We start from the raw sequence: 14559 nt of genomic DNA, 5'->3' as shown, positions 1-14559 counted from the left end.
ACTTGAAAGTTTCCAAAATCAAATTCTTGTTGAGGGCACTTTGCTGACCCACAGGCTCAAGCAGTTTATGATGAACAAATCTTGTCCCTGTGCTACAAAGCAGCCTTAAATGCTTGGGACAGGATTCAAGAATAGGAAAAAAAATTGAACTATATACCAGGGTTACAGGGCCAGAGAGAACCCTTTAGAGACTTTTTTTTTTTTTTTTTACAAAGATTAACTAAGGCTGTACAAATAGGAGTAACAGACCCAGATGCTAGATGAGTACTTATTGAGTCTCTGGATTTTGAAAATGCCAACTTAAAATGCAAAAATATATTTCAGCCTTTAAAGGTTAGATCAGCACCAATGGATGAATGGATCCTGCATACAATGAACACTGTGACATTTGACTGTAATACTCAATCTTTGGTAGGAGAAGCAATTTCTAAAGGAATGAGGAGACATCAACATGCCAAATGTTTTATTGTGGTAGAATAGGACATCTTAGAAGGGAGTATAGAAAAGGAATTCCTAGGATTAATATCTCCTTTGGGAATGGCAAGAATAGGAGGACTCAGCCTTTAGGTATATGTATAAGGTGTGACAAATGCCAACATTGGACCAATAAATGCAGATCAACAAAAGACAGACAAGGTAACCTGATACCATTGGGAAACTCCTTGGGGGGGCCTCTCACAGACCCCAAATCAAAAGTGGTCCAGATATTCCCAGTCACTGTGGAGAGCAAGTCTCACCAGGTAAATTAAAAAATCTAGAGCCTTCTGTAAAAAAAACCATGCTGTTCTAGATGATGGAATAAACATGGAGGATAAATAAAAAATTCTAATAGGAAATTAGGAATCATATATTCTGACAGACTTCTATAAATGATCAAAGATCAAAGCTAAGAATGTGTATAAGTGGCCTTGTAATTGTGGGTTTGATAGACATGGGTGTGGACGTGAATATCATTACTCCAGAATCTTGGCACCCAAATTGGCCTCTTCAAAAGGCAGATGTTCAATTATTAGGAATTGGAACCATATCTCAAGTGAAACAAAGCATGAGATGGGTTGAATGCATAGGACTAGAAGGACAGAGAGGAAAGTTGAGGCTATTTGTGGCTAATATTGCAGTGAAAATGGGGTCATGACCTGCTGCAGCAATGGAATACCCAGAATAACATTCTTGCAGTCACAGAAACTCATAATTCTGGGAAGGATATTATAAGGTACTATACACAAAGGTCACCAGCCATTCAGGCTGTACAAGAACACAAAGCAACAAGCAAAACTTTAGAGGAACCAAAAATCTTACCATTAGATGGTTAACTGAGAAACCAACTTGGGTTAAACAGTGGCTGTTAACAGAAGACAATTTGCAGGCTTTAGAACAGCTGGTACAGGAGCAACTAGATGCTCACCATATTGAAGAATCAACCAGCCCTTCGAATTCTGCTGTATTTGTTGTTAAAAAGAAATCTGGTAAATGGAGAATGGTGACAGATCTAAGAGCTGTCAACAAGGTAATTCATCCTGTTGTCTCTCTACAATATGGAATTCCTCCACCTTCTCTATTATCAAAAGGATGGCCTCTTATAGTTATTGATTTAAAAGATTGTTTATTCACTACAACTTTACAAGAAAAGGATAGAGAAAAATTTGCCTTCCCAGTGCCTACTTATAATAATTTTCAGTTTACTAGTAGATACCAGTGGACCGTCCTTCCACAGGGAATGCTCAGTAGCCTCATCTATGCCAATACTTTGTAAGTCAGCCATTGGAAAAAATTTCCAATATGTAAAAAATTTCCTAAATCTACAATTTACCATTACATGGATAACATTTTGCTATCTGATTCAAACACAGATACTTTGAAAGAATTCTTGAAGAAGTAAAGAAAGTTTTGCCAAAGTGGGGATTACAAACTGCTCCTGAAAAAATACAGAGAGGAGATTCTGTTAGTTACCTAGGTTATAGAGTAGGTTTACAGAAAATTAGAACACAAAAGGCACAAATTATTGGGGAAGAAGTTTTGCTCTTGTTTCTACAGGAGAAGAAAAACTATGGATACCACCAAAATTAATAAAGATTTCCTTTGAAAAAGAGAAATCTCTTGAGAAAGAGAAATGACAGCTCATCCACAACAGTGACAACCATATAGGTGGTAAGGAAATCACATAGGTTTGGGGCAGGGTTCTGCTCTTGTTTTTACAGGAAAATATATATCTTCAAAAATTTAAAAGACACTGGATGTTTGGATGCTGACAGAAGGAAAAATAACTATCTAATAAGGATCATCAAGAAAAAAGAATATGACTTATAAGGACAGGTGATAAAAGCATATACATTTAAATATATATTTATGAATATGTAGAGCTGTCTTTGGAGTTGGACAATGGCTCTGTCCTTCTCCAAATTCAAGCATGTTGTTAAAAGAAAAATTCAGAGTTTCTGTCTCATGTCAAGAGCTATCTCTGTATGGGACATAAAGAAGATAGAATTTAGAAAAAAATTACTTTTCTTCCTATCTATTTTTGTCTCTATCATACCTTTAATTGAATATATATGTCTGTATATGTCTATGTGTTTAAGTTTTCCACAATGAACAATGAATTTTCCTTTAGTAATCTTTGAAGTTCCCAGGAAAAAAAGATGGGGACCCACAACAACAGCTCCACCTGGTTGATATGATGTCATGATGCTGATAGTGCTACTATAAGACATGTTTTGGGTACCTGCTGCTCAAGATCATCATTTTACTTTCACAGGACCCCATAGAAATAACATGGCCCCCATGACAGCTGGAAGTAATTTTAGAAGACGATGTCCCCTCTCCCAACAAAGTCTGTTTTCAGGGTTAGGGACATCATTTAGGGCTTGATTATAATTGGTATAGGGTTGGGGAAAATTATGTAGGATCAAGGATCTCTTTGAAAAAAAGGGGATAATAGATTAGTGAGCACTTACACTAATAATAATAGTGAGTAATAGAGTGAATACTTGTGAGCTATTATTTATAGGCAATTTACATTGGTGTAGATTCTTGTACATTGCTTCAGGCTTAAATTATATTGAATATGTCCCTATTTTTATCTACAATATTTGTATACCTAGGAAAAGTTATTTTGTCATATTGTATGCATGCTTCTACCTCTGCTTAAGACATTTTGTATTTTGATACAATTTTAGAATGTATTTATCATATTGCAATATTGCAACATTTCTACCTCTAATCAGGATACTTATACATTGTTTACATTTTGAGATCATTGCCCTAATTTGTTGCACAGTTGTTTAAAGATTGTTGAAGTCTTAGTCTTTAAGTTATATAGGTATCAAGATTCATAGGTCAATAGTCATCCATGCTTGTCATACTTATAGTTAGACTAATCAGGTTCTTTAGATACATAGAGATTATATTCTGCATATATAGGTAATTATCAACTACTCCAAAGAGCTGTAGAATATGGCATTTAAATAACTTAGGGTTGGGCTGGAGAGATGGCTCATTGGTTAAGAGCACTGCCTGCTCTTCCAAAGGTCATGAGTTCAATTCCCAGCAACCACATAGTGGTTCACAGTCATCTGTAATGAGATCTGGTGCCCTCTTCTGGCCTGCAGGCATACATGCAGAAAGAATACTGTATACATAATAAATGAATAAATCTTAAAAAAATATCTTAACATCATGTTAAAAATATTAAAAAAAAATAACTTAGGGTTTTGTTGAAGTAAAACATGATTGCTCCTGGCAGCACCGATATATTCCTGAGAGAATGTTGCGCACGGAAGGTACTCCACTTGGAGCTTGTTTTCTTTTTGGCAAAACTGGCCTTTGGGCAAGGAACTGTCCATGCATTGAGCACTGACAAAATGCACAATGTCCAGACAGGACAAGCAGAATAAAAGAAAAAACGACTGTGAAACCTTGTAAAGACAGGGTAAGACGGTTTTGAAAAATTTCCTACCTCTGAAAATGGTCTGTCAGTTACTCTAGGCCTTAGCCAAAGCTGGTTGCTCCAACATTGCAAATGAGACTTTGGGTGATTTCCTAGGTAGCTAGTTGTATCTGTCATTTGTTGCTCATTTTGGAAGTTGTTTGATTGCACTTCTTGCTCACTCAAGTAATATTATTTCCCTTCTTGGGTCTTTGATGAGGTTGAAGACTATATAATTGTAATTACTTTCCTCTCATGACTTGGCCAAGTTATTTATATACAAGACTTAAACTCATTAGGATAAGATAATTATTGAAACATTTATCATATGTTTCTTGCTTGATATTGTTTATGGTGGTTGTAATTTGATTTTATACCTGATATTTGTTCTTCTTGTATATAACTTTGTATAGCCTTAGAACTTTTTTATTTAAACAAAAGGGGGAGGTGCTGTAGGAATTCCTACCACCAGTAGTCTTTAAGTTACCTGCTCACTTGGGCCTGCCCTGTTATACTATATATGCTGATGTGAAGCACATGTCTGGCTTCTTCTCTGGCTATAGGATTTGGTTGCTGTTTCCCATTCCAGCACAGGATTGTGACCTGTGAGTCTACCCCTAAATAAATAACCTTTTACTATACTCAATTCTGAGCCAGTGTGGGATTTATTTTTTGGTGTCCTTCTTCAGGAAATTATTTGTTTTTATGAGAGGCCCACTTAGAAAATAGCTGAGGGAGTCCTTAGTTCATTGCGGGTGAGTGTGATTGTTTGATTGAGGAATGTCCCCTAGAAGCTCATGTAGTCGAGCACTTGGTACCGAGTGGTGCTGTTTGGGAATATTAAAAAAAAAATAATACCCCAGTAGGGCAGTGATGGTGCACTCCTTTAATTCCAACACTTGGGAGGCAGAAGCAGGCAGATCTCTGTGAGTTTGAGGTCAGCCTCATCTACCAGAACAAGTTCCAGGACAGGCTCCAAAGCTACAGAGAAACCCTGTCTTGAAAAACCAAAAACCAACCAACCAACCAACCAACCAACCAACCAACCAACCAATCAATGAAAACAACAGTAACAACAAACAACAACAACAACAACAACAACAACAAAGAGATGAATAATACCCCCAAAAAGTAGAGGGAAATAAAAAATAATTCAATAATTGAACTTGGGGCTCAAATCAACGAAATAGAAACAAACAAACAAAAAATACAAAAATTAATAAAATGAAGGTTGGTTCTTTGAAAAACATCAACAAAATTGGAAAACGTTTAGCAAAATTAGCAGAAGGAAACAAGGAATCCAAATTAATAAAATTAGAGATGAAAAAGGAGGCATTACAAGACAGAGTATGGAAAGTAAAAAAATAAGGACATAGTTAAAAAAAATCTGTATTCCACTAAACTGGAAAACCTAAAAGAAATGAATAAATTTTTTGATATATACAACCTATTGAAGTCAAACCATGATTTAATAAACAATATAAACAGACTCATAACCACTAGTGAAACAGAAATAGTGATTTAAAAATCTCCCAAAGGAGAAGAGCCCAGATACAGATGGATGATAAAGTCTTGGAGAGCCAAGGGATATGAGGGAATCTCAGCATAATGAACACAATTTATAACAAACTCATGGTCAACATTGTCCTAAATGAAGAGAAACTCAAAGCATTTCTACCTCAATCAGGAATAAGACAAGGATGTCCACTTTCTCCATATGTGTTTGATACAGTAGTTGAAGTCTTAGCTGGAGCGATAGGAATAACTGAAGAAGCTCAAGGGAGTTCATATAGGCAAAAAAGAAGTCGAAGTATCTTTATTTGCAGAATTATGGTTGTATACATAAATGACTCCAAAAATTCCACCAGGAAACTTGTACAGCTTATTGACACTTTCAATAAAGAAGCACACGAAGATCAGTAGCCTTCCTATATACAAAGGGCAAAACATACTGGTAAAGAAACCAGGGCAGCAGTACCTTCCTCAATAGCCTGAGAAAAATCTCTTGGAATAACTGTTTCCAAGCAAGTGAAAGACTCTTACAATAAACTCTTTAAGAGACTAAAGAAAGAAATTGAGAAAGACACAAGAAGATGGAAATACCTCTCAGGCATGAGGATTGGTAGGATTAACATTGTGAAAACTACCATTCTACCATAAGGTTAGGGGACTTAAGAGGTGGAGTCTTGCTGGAGGAAGGGGGTCACTGGTGGTGTGTTTTGAAAGTTTATAGTTTGATTCCACTTCCTGTTCTCTCTCTCTCTGCTTCCTAAGTGTAGATAAAATGAGAACTTTCTGCTTCCAGCTCCTACTTCTGGGCCTTCCCCACCATTATGGACTCTATCCCTATGAAGTCATAAGTGAAAATATATAAAAAAATCAAAAGGTTGTTTTTTTTTTTTGTTAGGGATTTTATCACAGCAACAGAAAAGTAACTGGCACAGAGAGAAACTGAGGCCCTCAGTCCAGCAACCCTCAAGGAATAAGATCCAATAGACACGGAAGTGAGCTTGGGAGTGGATCCCCCTTCAGCCAGGATGCTGGTAGCCTCATAAGAGACCTTAAGCAGGAAGAGTCAGCTAGCCTATTCCTGGATTCTTGACTCACAGAGACAGTGAGGAAATAAATATATGATGTTTTCAAACTGCTAAAGTTTAGATCAATTTGTCATACAGCAGTAGGCAACTTACTTGTGCACCTCCCTTGAAGAATTATTGGAAAGCTTCAGTAGAGTCCTGAGCCCTGGCCTTCCTCAAGCTACTACCTGATGTAATTCTTCTCCATGGGTGTGAATTCATCTTTAGACAGCTTTATTGTTTAATATTTACCCCTCATATTCAGATAGCTAACAACCTTCACGGCCTCTTCCATGGTCTTGTGTCCCTTGAGTTGTGAGGTGATAAAATGTTTACAGAGAAGCATATGAAGTACACTGGGGATAATGGATTCAATTCAGAGCTACTGACGTTAATAGATCACCTTTCCTGTCAGCATGGCCTGCTTATTTTGCAACTCACAGGACTTGGAGCACATTTAAGTTTGATGTGACATCTCATTAATTTGCACAGGGTCCTGGGAACATTAGGACACTCATAATCCCCTTTGATTGACATCTATCCACTTAGATGTTCAGAAGCAAGCCAGCCCAGATGTTCCTTTGCTCAGTCATGTGGAGAAGAGACTCAGACAGAATGATGCACTGGACCATTCAGCCCCGGGGTCAGCATTGTCATAGTATCCACATAGAAGAACTGTTTCTGATACTAGTTCTAAGGATATAGAAAAGCTGCAGGCAGAACTTGATAATCATCCACAAGAGTGCAATTGCGTGAAAAAGAGGCATCTGTGGGTTTGCTTTTTTTGAGTCAATGGGATATGCAAATATGAGACACTGTGGAATGGGTAAAGAAGTCTTGGAATGTATACGGATCAGCACTCAAATTTTGGTGTTGTCATTTGCTAGCATGGAATCTTTGTTCCTCTCTGATTTTCTTGATCTTTCTTCTCATGTGTATAGTGGGGATAACAATATCTAATTCAAATTTAATGAATATATCCTGATTTATTTAAGTTGATAGACACATATAAAATGCCCTGACTTGTGTGTGTTATTCAAGAATGAGGAGCTCTTCCTGTGAATCCCTGCTATGAGTAACCTAAGGTCTAGCATAGTGCCTGATGAAGGCTTCCATGGTTCTAGAGCCAGTAATAAGTCCAAAAGATAGTGGGTGAAGTAGTCATGGCCCTACAGACCTCCTTTGAAGAATATGTTGCTGTTTTGGCTTAAGTTCCATAGTTGTCCTGAGATCTCCTCAATATTAGCACCATGTAGATGGAATCGAATGTATACCAGGATCAATGCCGACTTCAGCTCTGGACATTCTGATGATGACTCCGGTTCTGGGTATATCTCTAACTTCTCCTATTGCTCAGATGCGAGGCTGGGATAACAAGCATTGCCTGAATGACAGCGGCTGCCCTCTGGCTCTTCCTAGAAGCTCCAGATAAAGAAAAGGATAGAATCATCATGCTTCCAAAAGGAGAAATGTTCATGTTTTCCTTTGGTGATGTCGTGGATGGGGCTTGGGTAAAGCAAAGGCTAATGGTTTCAGAAGAAAGGAGAAAGGACCAAGGTAAACCATAGCCCACAATGAGGAATTCCTGATGGCAAGAATAATGATACATCAAGAGCAGCACCTGATTGTCAGCTTATAATCATGCATGCCACACAGTGATGCTTTAGCTCTTTAGGAAGAGCATATCTTGCAGATAAGATACCACTGAAGATCAAAGGGTCTTTGGGTAGATGTTTTTATTTCTCCTTCCTGTATCAAAGATGCTAAAAAAGTAGATCAAAAGAGCACTGGAGCTAGGATGGAACAAATCCCTCCTGTTAGGGCTCAGAGAAGTCTGCAGAAGAGGCGGCTGAAAAAGTGCAAGAGCCAGAGTGGATGCAGGACACCAAGAAAACAAGACCCTATAAATCACCCGGTCCCAGCTCTTACAAACTCACAGAGACTGCGTCAGCATGCGCAGGGCCTCCACAGGTCTGCCTCGGGGCCTTTGTGTGTTATGGCTTCCAGCTTAGTGATTTTATGGGATTCCTGGATGTGCAAGAGAGTGGGTTTCTGGTTTTTGGTGCCTTCTCTTGAGCTTTTTTTCCTACTGTTGTTTGTTTTGTCTAATTTCAATGTGAAATTTTTTATCTTATTTTTATAATAAACAAGCAAACAAACAAACAAACCAAAGAATGACTTTTCTGTCCTGCTTGGTAATAAGACACTCAAGACATTCCCCTACTACTGAATACTATGAATTTCCTACTAATAAAAAACTTCTTAAATTCTAGGACTGACTTATGAGTGCCTGGTTTATCATCACCAACCCTCCAAATAGTGTATTGTTTCACTTACAGGTTTAACTAACATAAAACTGCACATTTCATTTCTGTCTCTGGTCTTCTGTGCAATTGTCCTTAATCTTTCCTTCTATGTTTTATGTACTACAAAGTGTTGTAAGAATCGTTTGAATAACCAAAAGATGAAAGCATCCACATGTCCACTTATTTGTGGGTTCAGTTATTTTTGCGTAGATTTGGATTTATGTTTGACATCATGTAATATTTTCTGAAGTGCAGATCTGCTGGTGTGATGAATTCTCTCAGCTTTTGCTTGAAAACTTTATTTTTGCCTTCATTTTTTTTTTTTTTGCCTGAGTATAGAATTCTGGGTTGACAAGTTTTAGCTCTTAAAAGGCATCATTCCATTTTTTTTCCTAGATTTTTATAGTGTCTGGCTAGAAGTTGAGCTCTCCTTGTGTCTTTGTGTCTGTTTCAATCTCCCTCTGAATATTATAAAATGCTTAAAATTATCTCATTGCATATATGTATCATGTTCTTGTGTTACATAAGAGCATTTTCATACAAGTACTTATTGTATTTTGAGCATATTCCTCGCATCCACAGACTTTCCCTTTCTATTTCCCCATTATTCCTCCTGGACTTTTCATATCTACTTTTGTATCATTTCTATTTTGGATATGTGTATAACCTTCATGACCCATCATAACAGAAATCACGATAGCCACGTTTGAGCCATACTATTCACTTAATTTACCTTCAATTGCATCCATTTCCCTGAAGGTTACAACTTTGCTTTTTATGACTGAATTTTTTTAATTGTGGATATATGCAACCTTTTATTCTTATATTTTTAAAGAACCATTTAAACCACTTTATTACTGTCTCTGTGCAAGCCATGACATGTATGTGGAGGCAGGACGACAACCCTATAAGTTGCTCTCTCCTTTTATCTCCACTTGAGCTCTGAGGATCCCTAACTTCAGTTGTCAGGTTTGTGTGACCGGCATTCCTACCTATCAGCCATTCCTATCAGCCCATAACTCATTTTCTTTATCAAGTTTTCTGCTCCTGAATACTTAGGTTGATTCCATCTTAGCTTTTGCCAAGAGTGCTGTAATAAGCATTGCTGTGCAAGTGTCTGAGATACGGTGATTTGGAGTCTTTTGGGTAAATATCTAGGGGTGATGTTGCTGGGTCATATGGTAGATCTATTTTTAGCTTAGTTTTTTTGAGGGGGATAAGAGATCCTGTGTCCACCCCTCATCTCACTCTGAGAACGTTGGGATTACAGAGGAACACCCTTGTATTTGCTCTTATTTGGATTCTGGGAATCCAAACTCAAGTTCTCACACTTGGGCAAATTTTGAACCACTAAGCTTCTCGATGGTCCAAATGTTAGGTTTTTGATGTGCTATCTTTAGATTTCAATAGTAGCTGGGCTAGTTCACATTCTCACTAGTCACATCCTAACCAACATTTGTTGTTTGTTTTCTAAATGACTGACATCCTGACTAGGGATATCAAGGAAGTGTAAATTTGAATTTCTCTGATGGCTCTTAAAGTGGAAAGATTTTTCAAAAGTTCATCGACTAGTTGTAGTCTATCTCTTGAAATCTTCTGTTCATTTCATTAATAAACTTGTTGGTTGTGTTGTTTGATTTCTTTTCTTTCTTTTTATTTTAGAATTTAGGACTTTTAATTTGTCGTAAAGTCATTGAAGCAAAAAAAAAAAAAAGATAAACATTCTTTTACAGCCCCCAACACAAAAAAAGATCTTAGGAAAAACCCCAAAACAAACAAACAAAAGCCTCTTGAACTGTCCTTAAAAGGCTCTGTCATTTATCAGGTAACAGTGTAAAATCCCAGAGTCCTTTCTTTAAAATGAATCGGGAAAAATTGGGATGGAAGGATCTGGTCAAACTTCGTCTTTTTTCCTTGTGGCCTGAAATCTGCCACTTTGGAAGTCTCTTCGACCTCCAAAGCCCTCTCTCCATGCCCCCCTCCCCAGGCCTCTGCCACCAAATCTGCCTCTTCCTCCTTTGCAACTGCCTTGGCCACCACAGCCACCTTCACCCTTAAGTTTGGCCCAGTTTAAGGTAACTTTGTTCCCATCAGTTCCCCCATCTTCTACGACATCCTTGGCAGCTTTGGCATCTTCCTCACGATTGAAGTCTACAAACCAAACCCTTTAGAGGAACTAGTTTCCCAATCAGTGACTACTCTTGCACGAATAGAGCCTACAAATGATTCTTTTAAGGTCTCTTCAGTGGTATCTTCAGACAGACCTTTAACAAACAGAGTTTTGGATGGCTGTCTTCTTGCATTAGGTGAGTCCCTGGGTCCTTTTAACTCTAGCCTGACTGTTCTGCTCCCAATTTCCATTTTACTGCAGGAGCTTAAAGCTTCTTTAGCATCTTCAAATGAAGCAAATCCTATAAATGCATACCCTTTAGATTTGCCTTGTTGGTTCTGGGGCACTTTGATAAAAGTTGTTTTCTCAAATGATTTCAGAAGAGTTTCTTCTGTTGCACTGTAGGAAAGGTTACTTAAAACCAAAGTTTTTGATTCAGCACCCCAAGTGCTATTCTTTCCAACTCTTTCTTGCCTTTGTTGTCCTTTTCCCCCAGTGTAGTGAAGTAAAATAGATTGCCCATCAGTTTCTGTCCCCTGCTTCTCTTCAAAGATTTTTTCTGCATCAGTTTCAGACTTAAATTCAATATAAGCAATCCCTTTACTCCTCCTATCCTGGCTAACCAATCTGTTCTCCACGGCATCTTCAAACACTTCTTCTAATTCATCCTCAGTGATGTTGAATGAAAGGTTTTTTTTTTTTGCTAAAAGTGTTCCCGCAGCTTGAACTTTCTTACTCTCTTCCTTTGGTTTTTCTAGTTTAATGTCATTGCCAAACACTTTTAAACCAGTGAGCTCCAAGGCCTTTTCTAGGTCTTCCTTCAGCAGACTTAAAGTCCACATAGCTGGATTTTCTAGTTGTACCAGTTTTGACATCCACAACAGCAAGATCATTTTTAGTAAAAAGTTCTCTGATGGCATCTTTTAATTCAGCGACAGACTTGTTTGGGTTAAGGTTTCCAATGAAGAGGTTGCAAGGTGTAGTTGATTCTGAGCCTTCCACCACTTTCTGCTTCTTGGCTTCAGGGACTCCTTTCTGTTTGGTCATTTCCTTCTTTCATTTTCCAGGTGCTGCTTTAACAGGCTCTTCCTCTGCTTTTTCGTTCTCTTCCTCCTCTTCATCCATCTCCTCCTTCTCCTCCTCCATCATCATCCTCTTCAGCCACAGTCTAGGCTTTCACAGGAACAACTTCTGCAGGAGTTTTCTTTCCTTTAGTGGGTGTGAGTTCCATGAGTCATCTTCCTCGTCCTCATTCTCTGAGGCAGGAGCAGCAGCAGCTATTTTAATGGTTTCAGTCCTTTCACTATTGGTGGCTCAGATTCTTCCTCTTCCTCATCATCTTCATCCTTATCGCTGTCATCTTCATCATCATCGTCTTCATCCTCATCACTCTCTTCCTTCTTGGCATTCCTACCATTCATAGTGCCCTGGGCTGAAGTGACAGCTCCCTTCTTACCAGGGCTGGTTAACAATGCTTTTGCTTGTGTGGCTCCCTTCTTACCAGGAGCTGCAACTGCTTTGCTGGTGTAACTGCTTTATTGGCTGGTGTGGCTGCTGCGCTTTTACCTGGGCTAACAGCACCTTTCTTAGCTGGTGTGGGAACTGCAACCTTTTCTGTTTGTAAAACAACCACCTTCTTTGATGGAGTTGTGATAGCCTTCTTGCCTATTTTTCTGAGGGTGACAACCTCTTCTCCACTACTATTATCTTCTTCATCTTCTGATATTTCTTCATCCTCACAATCTTCTTCCACCTCCTTCGGGGGAGAAGCCATTATTTTTTTGGAGTCACCGTGGGTTTTTAACTTCTTTTAACTTTGAACTTCTATCCTATTTGTGTACCTTGCTTCCTTCTCTTTTCTTCTTGCTCTAGCTAGACTTCAGGCAGTATATTGAGCAAGGGTGGAAACAGTGAACACCACTTGTTCCTGATTTTAATAGAAATGCTGAGTTTTCTCCCATCTGTGATGCTGGCCATAAGACTCCCATATATAACCTTTATTATGTTGAGGTATGGCTTTTCTGTGTCCTTTATTCAAGACTCTTATCATGAATGGTGTTAGAGTTCATCAAAACCCTCTTATGCAGCTATTGAGATGATCATGAGTCCATTTACATAATGTATCAGATTTCTTGTTTTGCATATGCTGAACCATCACTAAGTATTTGGGATGAAGCCAAATTGATCATGGTGAATTATATTTTCTCTGTGCTATTGAATTTGGTCTGTCAAATTCAAATTAACTTAATTTACTTAATTTTATCACCAACATTTGCATCTAGGTTTATCAAGGAGATTGGGATATAATTTTTTCTTTTTGTTGTTGTGTCTTTATCTGGTTTTGGTATCATGTTGGTTCTGTATTCATAGAAAGATTCTGGTAGCAAGTCTTTTTCTATTTTAAAAAATATTTAGATACCCACTAGTGTTGGTTCTTCTTTTAAGATCTGGTAGATTCAACAATGTCCATACCTAGGCCTGGACTTTTTTTTTTTTTTTTTAGTGGAATTAAACATATTGTTCCATTTATTTGTTTGTATGTGTGCATGTGTAGAGGTAAGAGGATAATTTGTGGGAGTCAGTTTTCGTTTTCCACTATATAGGTGTGGGAATCAAACTCAGGTAATCAGGTTTGGGGCCAAGTACCTTTACTCACTAAATCATCATATCAATTTCTAGAACAATTAAAAAGATTGCCACCCATCAGTGGTGACACACATGCTTGGGAGGCAGAGGCTCATGAATCTCTGAGTTCAAGGTCAGCTTGGGCTACAGAGTGAGTTCCAGGACAGCCATATTTACACAGAGAAACCTTGTCTTGAAAAAAACCAAAATCAACCAGCCAATCAGATAAACAAACAAACCCACTTCAATATCTCTTCTTGTTATAGATCTGTTTAAATAGTTTACATCACCTTTGTTTAATTTTGGTGGATCATTCACATCTAGAGCTTCATTTATTTCTTTTGATGTTTTCTATTTTAGAGGAATATAAATTTTAAAGGTATGTCCTAATAAGTTTTTGAATTTCATTGGTATTTTATAATATCTTTAATTTTTAATCATTTGGGCCTACTCATTCTTTTGGTTAGTTGTCTAAAGACTTATCAAAATTTTCAAAGAACCAATGTGGGTTTCATTGACTTTTGTATTAGTTTTTATTTCCATTTTGTTGGTATCTATACTATTTTTTCCATCTACTGATTTTGAGCTTGGCTTGTTCTTCTTTTCCCCAAGGCCTTAAGGTAAGTAAATTGTTGTTTATTGTGATCTCCCTGATATTTTCAATGAAGGAACTTGCAGCTGTAGACTTTCCTATCTGGATGGCGTTCACTGTAATGCATATGGTTTGGCATTTATTAAAGATTAGCTTCATTTTTATGTGCATGTGTGTTTTGTTTGCATTTATGTGTGTCTTAACATGTGCATGCCTAGTGCACTCAGTGATCAGAAGAGGGTGTTATTTTTTTTTTCAAATTTTTTTTTTTATTCTTTTTTACTTAAAATTTCCAACTGCTCCCCGTTTCCCATTTCCCTCCCCCTCCTCCCACATATTGCCCCCTCCCCCCGCTCCCCTCTCCCTATCCCCACTCCACTTCTCCTCCCCCTAGTCCACTCCCCCTCCCTCTCGATACTGAAGAGCAG

General features: G+C 37.9%; 1 pseudogene; it reads right to left on the bottom strand.

Moving 5' to 3' along the window:
• Nucleotides 1-10698: 10698 nt before the first annotated feature.
• Nucleotides 10699-14559, bottom strand: part of LOC130880987 (nucleolin-like) — a 43807-nt pseudogene continuing 39946 nt past the window's right edge.

The sequence above is a fragment of the Chionomys nivalis genome, chromosome 9, assembly GCF_950005125.1.
Source record: "Chionomys nivalis chromosome 9, mChiNiv1.1, whole genome shotgun sequence".
Classification (NCBI taxonomy): domain Eukaryota; kingdom Metazoa; phylum Chordata; class Mammalia; order Rodentia; family Cricetidae; genus Chionomys; species Chionomys nivalis.
The sequence above is the reverse complement of the archived record's forward strand: the minus strand, read 5'-3'. Positions and strand labels throughout refer to the sequence as shown.